The sequence below is a fragment of the Cibotium barometz genome, chromosome 19 (assembly GCF_041138505.1).
Source record: "Cibotium barometz isolate CiBa-2024 chromosome 19, ASM4113850v1, whole genome shotgun sequence".
Lineage (NCBI taxonomy): Eukaryota > Viridiplantae > Streptophyta > Polypodiopsida > Cyatheales > Cibotiaceae > Cibotium > Cibotium barometz.
This window is the reverse complement of record NC_141064.1, coordinates 15,734,979-15,746,234: the sequence shown is the minus strand read 5'-3', so window position 1 is coordinate 15,746,234 and position 11,256 is coordinate 15,734,979.

The following is an 11,256-nucleotide window of genomic DNA, read 5'->3' as shown; positions in this document are numbered from 1 at the left end:
ATTTAGCTGGGTTCACACTATAGAGAACCCTAGTATGTATTTGGTTGAGTACCTTTTCATATGTGTGTACTCTTATCTTTGTATATGGTGTGTTGAGTGTTGTGTGAAGAAGAAGAAGATTTTCAGCCTCTCACCGTGTGTGTTCTCTTTTTAGGGTTTTGTGAGTGTGTGTGTGCTTGCAAGAGCTCAAGCCCTCTTCTCCCCTGCATCTTTTCAGGGGTTGTATATGACGTGTATGTAAAAAATGAACCAATGTGCACGTGCCTAGATTTCCAAAAAAGAGAATCTGCCAAAAAAACATACTAGCATGCAAGCATTTATATTATATTTTCGTGTGTGTCTTGGAGCTTAATAAAAATAAACATATGTTTATATAGTATCCCACACTTTCAGCTATGGATGTATCACCAACACTTAGCCATCCTAGGAACAACATTTAGTCTCAACTACCACTACTCTTTTGCCCATTTTGTGAACTCTTACATCCCACAATCTATATAATGAAAGTTTTGGTTTTGAAAATCTAATACCTTCCTATCTTGTAAAGATGAAAGTTTGGTTATATTGTAATGAAAGTTTTGTTTTGAAAATTGTCATAATATGTATTACATCTAAAGCCTTCCTATAATGTTAAGATCTTGACAACCAGAAATATATTTTGATTAATAAATATGTTTTTCTATAAATTAAAGTCATGTTTTTTATAAATTATTGTCGCAAGAAATCTTGCAATTTCTTTGGAGTGACAGAAAAGCTTGTAAGATAAAGCTCGTCAACTCTTTTGCCCATTTTTGGTTGTGAACTCTTACATCCCACAATCTATATAATGAAAGTTTTGGTTTTGAAAATTTAATACATTCCTATCTTGTCAAGATGAAAGTTTGGTTATATTGTAATGAAAGTTTTGTTTTGAAAATTGTCATAATATGTATTACATCTAAAGCTTTCCTATAATGTCAAGATCTTGACAACCTGAAATATATTTTGATTAATGAATATGTTTTTCTATAAATTAAAGTCATGTTTTTGATAAATTATTGTCGCAAGAAATCTTGCAATTTATTTGGAGTGACAGAAAAGCTTGTAAGATAAAGCTCATCAAAAAAATTCTTAAGTGGGCGATGACTAGGCTTTCTCCCCTAATATAAAGAAGAAGGGAAAATATTCTAACCCTTTAAATTAGAACAAAAACGTTGAATGCTTTTATTGTAACAAGACAAGGGCACATAGCCAAAGAATGCAAGAAAAAATTAAGGAGATTCTAAGAATGGCATTAAGGAAGAACCCAGTCATGTTATATAACTAGAGCTATTTTTTACCATTAAAGAAGTGTGCAGTGAGACAGCTAGTGTTGCAGCATATAATGATTCTTAGATCATTGATATTGGGGCTTCTATGCACATACCCAGTGTGTAAGGATTAGTATTCCTCCCTAAATCCTATGGGAGATAACATCATGGTGGGAGTGGGCAACAACACAAAGTGCCCAATCAAAGGTTCATGTACTCTTTCACTTATGTCTATAGAAGATTATATAAAAAGTCTTTCAAATGTTCTTTTGGTTTTAGAGATGAAGAGGAACCTCCTTTCTACCTTGGCCATCACAAACTGAGGCTTATTGTTTCACTTTGACAAGAATGGTGTAGTCATCCTTGATGAAGATGATAAGGTCATTGACAAGAATGGTGTAGTCATCCTTGATGAAGATGATAAGGTCATTGGCAAAGGGCATTCAGATAAACAACTTGTATGAGCTCTTCATGTTTATTGAAATCCAAGATAATTTAGGTAGCATCAAACTTTGGCATGAGAGATATGGGCATTGTAGTATACAAACTTTTTAAGAGACATAGAAAGGTAAGCTGTGAGACCTCCATGAGACATCCTAGAAGAGAATAGGGCAACTCTCCACGCAACTACTGGATAGACCCTAGCCGGCTAACTATAGCCATGGCCATCCACACTAGTTTGGACTCCCTTGAACCGCTCGAATCCCCCTAGTCCTACCCTTGTCTTGACATTACTCCCCCCTTTTGGAAGAGTTTTTGTCCTCAAAAATAAAGGAAGGATATCAGGTCTTGAGAGTACTAACATCCTCCCAAGTTGAATCTTCTTCTAGTCTATCTTTCCACTTAACTAGACACTATTGTCTAATTGTGTGACAAGTTCGCTTCTCTTGAAAATCCAAGATGTGCTCTGGCTTGTGTTGTAAAATTGGAGGTTCAATTAAATCTACAAGAACACATGTATCTGCCACATTGGCATCTTGGCCTAGTTGTTTCCGCCTGCAGACAACTAACATAAAAAATTGGGTGAACCTTGGAATATTCTGGTAGAGCTAACTTGTAGGCAACTTCACCTACATGCTTAAGTATTGTGAAAGGTCCACAGTACCAAGGTGAAAACTGTGGCACTTTGCCCATCCTCAAAGTTTCCGAACTCGGGGGAACCTTGAGAAATACTTGGTCACCTTTTTCAAATGTGACCGCTTTGTGGTCTGTTTGCATAATGCTTGTAATGATCTTGGGCTTCTTTAACATTTTCCTTAGCGATCTTCAGTATATCATTATATCATTATGATCTTGTAGAAAATCTTTAACCTTTTGAATTCTTTTAGTAGCTAACCCCATAACTAATGGGGATGGGGGTTGAAACCCATACATAAGCATGAAAGGACTAAAGCCTGTAGTGACATGCTTCACACTATTATAGGAAAAAGATTTTCTTCAGTATATCATTATGATCTTGTAGAAAATCTTTAACCTTTTAAATTCTTTTAGTAGCTAACCCCATAACTAATGGGGATGGGGGTTGAAACCCATACATAAGCATGAAAGGACTAAAGCCTGTAGTGACATGCTTCGCACTATTATAGGAAAATTCTAAAATTGCTAAGTAATCTTCCCAATTCGTTTGCCATTTACTCACATATGCCCTTAGCATATCCTCAAGTACTTGGTTGACCCTTTCTATCTAATCATCACTTTGGGGGTGGTCACCCGTGCTCATACTGAGCATTGTGTCCAACCTTTTGAACACTACCCGCTAGAAGTGACTATTAAACTTATGATCTCTATCACTGACTATATTGGCTGGCAGTCCATAGAGTCGATAGATATTCTCAATGAAAAAAGGAGCTAACTCTGACATTTTAATCATGGTTTTAGTCAAAATAAACTGAGACATCTTGGTTAACCTGTCTACTACAACCCAAATGGCATCATGGCTCTCTGCTAGTTGTAGGTAGACCTACAATAAAACCCATAGAGATGCTTTCCCACTTACCATCAGGGATCTCTAAGTGTTGTACATCCTGCCTATCTTAAGACGCTTAACCTTACTGACTTGGAATTTTTAACAATGCAAAAAATATTCTTGGACATCCTTGTGAAGTCTAGGCCAATAGAATTGCCTTCTCACTAAGGCATAGGTCTTTCGAATTCCAGGAGGATGTGCTCTTGGACTATCATGACCCTCATAAAGTATTTGTCGTGCCTAGTGTTTGAGTTCGAGGGTACACATACTCTTCCTTTGTGTAACAAGTACCCATTATCGATGGAAAAATGCTTCCAACAATTAAGCTTCCCTAGAAAGAGAAAAGCTGTGTGTGGAACTATCATCTGCACTCGCTACTGTGGAGTGGGAGGGATCCCTATGTTTAACAAATTTCCACACTTTTTCATATGACTGATCATGTTCGGAGTTGCCTTTGAGTGAATCTAAAAATTCACTTTTCAAATCCGTGAAACTCAATGAGTTGACTTGAGGCATGCGACTTAAGGGATCAACCACAACATTGTATCTTGCGATACCTTAATTGAAAGTTTAATTCTTGGAGGATTTCTGCCCACCACCGAGCTTTATGACCTTTCAAATCAGTTTGAGTTGTCAACCATTTGATGCTCTCATGATCAAAGACAGTCTTAAACTTAGCACCATATAGAGATAATGTATCCACTTCCCAAGAGCATAAATGATGGCGTTAAGCTCACACTTATACGCAAAATAATTCCACTAAGCTCTATCCAACTTCTTGCTCTCAAAAGCTACCGGTCTTCCTCCTTGAAGAAGCACATCACCAATTGCATGGTCACTAGCATTTGTTTCAACCACAAATGGTTGATTAGGATCTACTATTGCCAACACAGGTGCGGTAGCTATGCAACCTTAAGATGATCAAAACTTTGTTGTTGGGCAGCACCCCAAACAAAGTTGTGATCCTTAGATTTTAATTGGTATGTCATTGGAACCGTTAACTTAGCATAATCCCGGATGAATTTACGATAGAATCTTACCAACGTAAGAAATATTTGTAATTCCTCTAGATTGGTCGGATGAGGCCACTTAAGAATTGCCTCCACTTTCTTAGGATCCATCTGAATTCCCTCTGCCAAGATTATGTGACCCAGATCTTTGAAGTAAAGAACTCACACTTTCTCTCTTTAGTGTAAAGTGCGTTTTGCCTCAGCAAATCAAACATTAGTCTTAAGTGTTGTAAATTCTCTTCCTCAATGCCGCTAAAGATCAAAATATCATCAATAAATACTACAACGAATCAACCAAGATACGGGCGTAACACACTATCCATAAGTGTCATAAACGTAGTTGGAGCATTAGTTAAACCCAAAAAAAAACTAAAAACTCATAATGCCCAAATCTGGTACAAAAAACTTTGGCACATCCTCGATATGCGGATGCAAACTTGATGATAGCCCGATCTTAAGTCAATCTTGCTAAAGTATCGTGCATCTTGCAGTTGATCAAAAAGCTCATCAACTCACGGTAATGGATACTTATTCTTTATTGTGATTGCATTCAGACAACGATAGTCCATGCATAAATGCATAGACCCATCTTTCTTCTTCACCAATAAAATTGGTGATGCCCATGGCGAATCGCTAGGCCTAATGAAGCCCCTGGCGAGGTAGTCAACAAGCTGATGCTCTACCTCACTGGCTTCAGTAGCGCTAAGCTAATACAGAGTCTTACAGACTTCTTTAGCATGCTTGAGCACTTCAATGGCATGTTGGACATTGTGCTCAGGGGGCAAACCAGATGGCAAGCCACTTGGAAACACATTATGAAATTCAAGCAAAAGACTTTGTAAAGAATTAGAAACTTGTTGAGTGAGCTTAGGAAAAAATTGAGTTTGTTCATTCTTAGGCATGGCAGTAACATGTTGTTCACATATGACAGAATTGAGAGATTTAATACTCAAACTGGAATTAAAATCACCACCATTAGCATCATCATGAGACAAAATTGAAGGATACATGTAACATAAAAAGAGATTTTCTATTTTATGAGTATATATATACAAGGTGAGCTCTAGTAATATGCATAACCTGAAAATCTAAGTGTGCCTAGCATACTCCCCATTATTTTGATAGGTATGGCATACTTGAACTGGGTTGTTGCAAGATCAGGGTGTCCAGTTTTATCCAGTTTCTGCTGGACTGGGACAATGCTTGGAGAGCAAATTTTGGGGGGCAAGGTACTTAAAATGAGATCAAGCAAATAATAGAAAATATGTTTGCCCTTAAATTAACCCAATACAACTTAAATTAATATAAATTAGTCTAATTAATCAAAATTAATTAAAAATATGATGAAATGATAAACAAATGATCTTTCCATACTTAGAGTGATCCAATTTATTTTTCCATAGATGCACCATTACAAGTACACTCGTCCCTATAGGTTTTAGATGATTCACATCAAAAATGTAATTTTACTAATTAGATTATTAATATTTACAGGCCTTCTGATAGTCTGGAAGAATTTTGAAAAAGAGATCATTAAAAATCCAACCATTGGATTTTCAATTTTTACTAACCACCACATTCTACTAATGTCTCAGTATCTACCCACTCTTTTGATCTACAAGATTGAGGATTTTAAGTGGTAGCTATTGTGGGTACAAAAAGTGGCGTATATTATAACACTTTAAAGACCTTGAAATATTTAAAGAAAATAGACAAATATCTTAAAATTTTCTCAAAAAATCAAGTTAAGCTCCATATTATGTGAAGATCTAAGGTACAAAGTGGGAATCTCATATGAGTTTATATGTAAAAGATATTAGCATTTTATGGAATCAGCTCAAATTTGGGACAGGGTGTATACATTGACTTTGTACCTAAGAAAATGAGAACTTTTGACTATCTAATGCTTAATCAAATTATGCAACTATATTTCCAACTTTGAATATGATGTTCCAACAAAAGAACTCGAAACGAAATTCCTTTAGTTACTAGGAGAGATTAGCTATTATACGTAAACAAATGCCTGTTTTTTTACTGTTTACAGGGTGCCTGAGTGGACAAAACTGGGCACCCTGATCTTGCAACCACCCAACTTTAGAAAACTTTTAAGAAGCCTCAAGTGGCAAGACTTGCACCATGTGCACTACCTTACTACCGCCCTTATCAACATCTTTGCCATGGTTCTTGGGACAATTCTGTTTATCATGATTGGCAGCCATGCAAATAAAACATAATTTTTCCTTTTTAGCTTGCTCATAATCTTATGAAGACAAGGGACCCCTTGGCCCCTTAGTCTTCTTAACTGCGTCACTACCTTGTTTGGCCCCCTTCTGTTTGTTCCCCTTAGAACTATGGAAGTTGGATGCTCCGACCCAAGGTGTCTTGGCCGTGCGTTTCTTCTCAGTATTATCATCGAAGATCTGTGCACTCTTGGCCGTGCGTTTCTTCTCAGTATTATCATCGAAGATCTGTGCACTCTTGATGGCCTCTTCTAAAGTTTTAGGGTATTGAGTTTTAACCTTAGTCTTATATTTAGTATCCGAACCATGTAGAAAACCTCGTACTTTCTGAAAATCATCCAAACCCTCAAGCTTGAGAATTATCTCGCGATACTTAGAAATATATTGGGTTAATGTAAGACCTTCCATCTTATAGTTGTCCCAAGCATCCTAGTTGCGATCCTTCTCATTATCCGGTAAAAGGATTCTTTCCAAAAGAGTGTCTCAAAAGTGGCACATGTCGTAGGTCGATCGCTCCTAGGCTCATCCACCACTTGTAAGTTGTTTCTCACTGATTTCCCAGCAGAATGGCAAAATAGCAGTCTAGGGTGACAGACCAGTCAGGTAATGCCGTGGGAGACATGCAGTCACCCACCAGAGTTTTTGAGTACAAACACTAACCCCAAAATGGTCATGGGGACACATAGAACACCACTCTACTGAGGAAACCTTCACTCTCACTCTCTCAGTTCTCACTCTACATCTCTCGACTAACTATCTCACTCACTCTCCAACACATACATAGCATGCTCAGTAAAATAGAGAAACTGTATACTTAATCCACATAGAGAGTAACACAAAAAGATAATGAAATGGCAAGATTACTCTTAGTTACAATCCGGAAGTATTGTAGACTAATACATAGCAACACAAACTACCATTTCCTGAGTACTATCACTATAACAAACTTCATAACACAGACTATCAACTATCAGTTGAGAGCATACAATGATTGCACCCTTCATACATTCCTTCTATTTGAGTGTCCATCTCTCTTTCTTTCTAACACCGTATCTCCCTTGTGTCCATCTGTAGTAGTGACTAGTTGCCCTTTTACGCTGAGTCTTGTTCTTAGAAACAGCTCTCTGGTGGTTATAGTTCTCCACCTCCACACATGCGATATCGAGGTGGTGCTCACGACATGTGGAGTGGATTTCCTGTGCCTTCTACCCAACTGAACTGCTAGGTGCAACACCTAGCACGCCCGGTGCTTGAGCTTCTGCTTCGGAACTAGTTTCCCTCACAAATTTTTCTTTGAACCTTGTGAACATTTCTGGGGGAGTATGGTTCGGGATGAATACATCATCGAAGTAGGTGGCGTGCTTCTCCATCCTCTTCAATTTTTCTGCTTGTTCTTTTGAGCAAACCAAACCCTTGTTGTCGGTTTGTGGTGTCTTCTCATTAAAAACTTTTAGCACTGGTCTGAGTGGGGTCTGCTTAAAATTTTCTTTTCTGCCATTGGTATGGGCCTCCACTTGACCTGTACAGCTTATTCATATTCTTCTTGATCATCTAAAGGTGAGCTTTGTACCTTTTTCACTTCTGGGTCTCCAGTGCCCCACTTCCAAACATTGACACTTGTAGGTGGTTGCATTCTAGGTGGAAGCATGCTCATTCCCTCCGGCGTCTGTGAGAGAACAAGAATTGTGAGCATGGGTCCTCCAGAGGAAGAGGTTTCTTGGTGAGCATGGATCTTATTCTATCTGCATTCTAAAAATATGGTAGTAGCTCTTTGTTAGCTCTCAACAGCTCATAGAACATCACATGTGAAGCTTCAAAGAATGGATTGTCCAGGTTGGCGTGTATAAAGCTGCTGAGCTGTCGACTAGTCGGTCTTACAGGTGCTCATTTTCTTTGTGCAGGGCTTAGTTGGTGTCATGCAACTTTCAAAACTCAACCAATAGCTCTCCGCGCTCCTTTCTGTGTACTCTGGACAACATTTTTGTGCTTTTTGTAGCTAGCTCAACATCGGCCTTTACCTTTGCGAGTTCTGCTTGGAGTCTGGCCATTTCTTCGTTTGCTTCCCTTAGCTCTAACTTCCATTGTACCCTTGTCTTTTGGGTCTGTTGTACCCTTTCTGCCACTTGTCGTGCCTCCTCTATTTGCATTTGGAGGGCAGCTTTATAGTTTTCCCAGTCTCCAGGCCCTTCTTTTCTGAGCTAATTTTCATTCTCCATGCAATGTTGCATTTCCAACTCCAGTGCATTCAGCTCATTGATGGTGTCTATTTCAAATTTAGTGCTCCTTTCAAGCCTTTGTTTGTACTCCTCTGCTTGCTCTTTGGCCTTGTCTGTGTCTTGGAGAGCATCTCTCAATATATCTGCACATTCCTTGGAGGGTGTGGCATCTTGCAACTCCTGCTGCAACACCTTATTTCTTTTCAACTAACTTCTTCGCCTCCTTTTCCCAGTGTTTTTCTTTCCAAGTAATGGCCTTCAATGCTTGTCCCAAATTTTGGTCTTCATTTTCTACTTGTTTTTCCTTCCCTGAAGCACTTGTTTTGGGGGACTCTTGGCCTATTGGGCTGATGTTGCGGTTGTTGCTGTTGTGGCTCCATGCATGCATCATCATCTTCCTCTAGGTCATGAATGACCTGCTCTGCTGGTAGTTTGCAAGACATCTATTCTTGAATTTCTATCAGGGCTTGCAGCGCCCGATCCCAGACCTTGATGAGTCTTGCCTTTGCTATTTTTATCACTATTGTTTTGGCATCTAGTGGTAGGCACATAACTTCTTCTTCTTCTTAGTTTTTCAAGGCTTGGGCTTCTGACTGGGTGACCACTAATGTTGTTGTGCTATCCAGCACTTTATCCTTCTGTCCTTGGATGGTGTCGGCCCATACCTTTGCTGGCTTTTTTGCTTTTGCTAATTCTGCATGGAGCCCTTCCACCTGAGCTTGGAGGAGGCGTCTTTCACTGATGAGGGCTCTGATCTTCCCCTCACTCAGCTCCTTTTATAGTACTAGGGCCCTCTCCGCCATGGCGATCTTTTTCTATATCTCCTCATTTTGTTGTGCCATCATCTGTGATTTGCTCTTTAACTCTTTGGCTTTAGTTGTGATATTTATTAGCATTCCATGTTGCTTATGATTCAAGGCACAGATTTGATTAATTGTGCTGTGGGCCTTCATCTCATACTTCTCCATCGAAGAGAGAGCGTGCAAGAGAATGTTTTAGGCCACGGACATCAGTCCTGTGTTTGTATGCAGTTTTGCTGGCTGGGAAGTTCCGCTTCCAACTCTCTGGGTAGCTTGAGACTGTGGCTTAGGCCTTCTTGCACCTTTTGTGCCAGAGTCACCACCCAAGGCCGTAGTTCCGCTGGAATGACCACTCCTGTTCTTGTGGTGGACAGCTTCCCCTTTTGAGCTGCGTCTTCTCTCTTTTTCTATTATTCTCCTTCTCTCCTTTTTTTCTCTTCTTCCTCCTTCCTTCTCTTTTCTTCTTCCTCCTTTTTCTTTTCCTCTTCTTCAAACTTCTTCTTCTTTTCAGCTTCTGTAGTGACTTCCTGCTTCTCTCTCTCCTCCATCTCCCTTTTTCTTTCTTCTTCTGCCTTCTATTTCTTGACCTCTTCCGGGTCAGGCAGCATCTCTTCATTTATTCCATGTTTTCTCTTCTTGCTGGCTTTTTGGGTAATCTTCTGCCATTCCTCCTCATCATGTATGTCATCCTCAAACGAATTGAAAGTCACCTTGGTAGCTTTCGAGGATTCTTCAGCTTCCTTATGTTGCTGTTTGACATAGACGTCATACCATGGTTGATTGCTTCAATTTACAGGCGTGAATATACATCTCCTTCTCACTCTTGGGAAATTTATCACTTGGAAAGTCAAGGAACAATGGACATCTCTTGTATATCCCTGCATCCCAAAGGTCTCAAAGTTGTTGCTATGTATACATAGTGCTCTCATGTTATGGATCGCACCAATCTTTTAATATTGCAGGCACATCTGTAATATATCTCTCCGCATGGCACTTACAAATCCATCTACACATTATTGTTTCAAATCTATGCTTTCTGGTCATTTGGCAACAATGAGCTAGATGCCAAGCTGTACACCCTATCCTTTGTCAAACAATCTGGTTTTGCATCCCAATTAACTTGCACTAGTCGTTGTGCAACACAACACCAAATTTAAACTGCAACATTAAAACCACAAAATGTGGTTGCCTACCAAATAGACAGAGGGAAGAGTGTAGGCTTTCTTACTCAAAGAAACCTTCCCCTTATGCAGGGTTTGTAATCACTGCCAGAGCTGCCTTGTAGCATGTCTCCACTCTCTTTCATCTTTATAAAATGCAGTTCCCAATTTATCTTCAAACTCATTTGCAGGGAAGCTATCTACTAGGGGGTCAATATCTTGGGTGGCTGTGAGGTACTCATTCTATTATTCACATGTTACAACATTAGTTGATAATATGTAAATGTTAATCATATATTGCAAGTCGTAGAAGATTGAAGGTTTACCTAGAATACTATTTGGGAAAGTTCTAAAAGCTTGCAATTGCACCAAGACGGGCGACTCTTTTTTTTCTACATCGAGGCATGCTTCTCCATCCATGCCTTGTTCATCGCTCTAGTGTGCCTTATAATATTTTCTTTATTGGCTAATCTAAGAGCCCTACTGAGGCACACTTTTTCCACAAGAGACGAAGAAACAAAGCCCACTTCATTCGTCCTATGGCAAAAAAATATATATGAGTTATGATGAAAGAT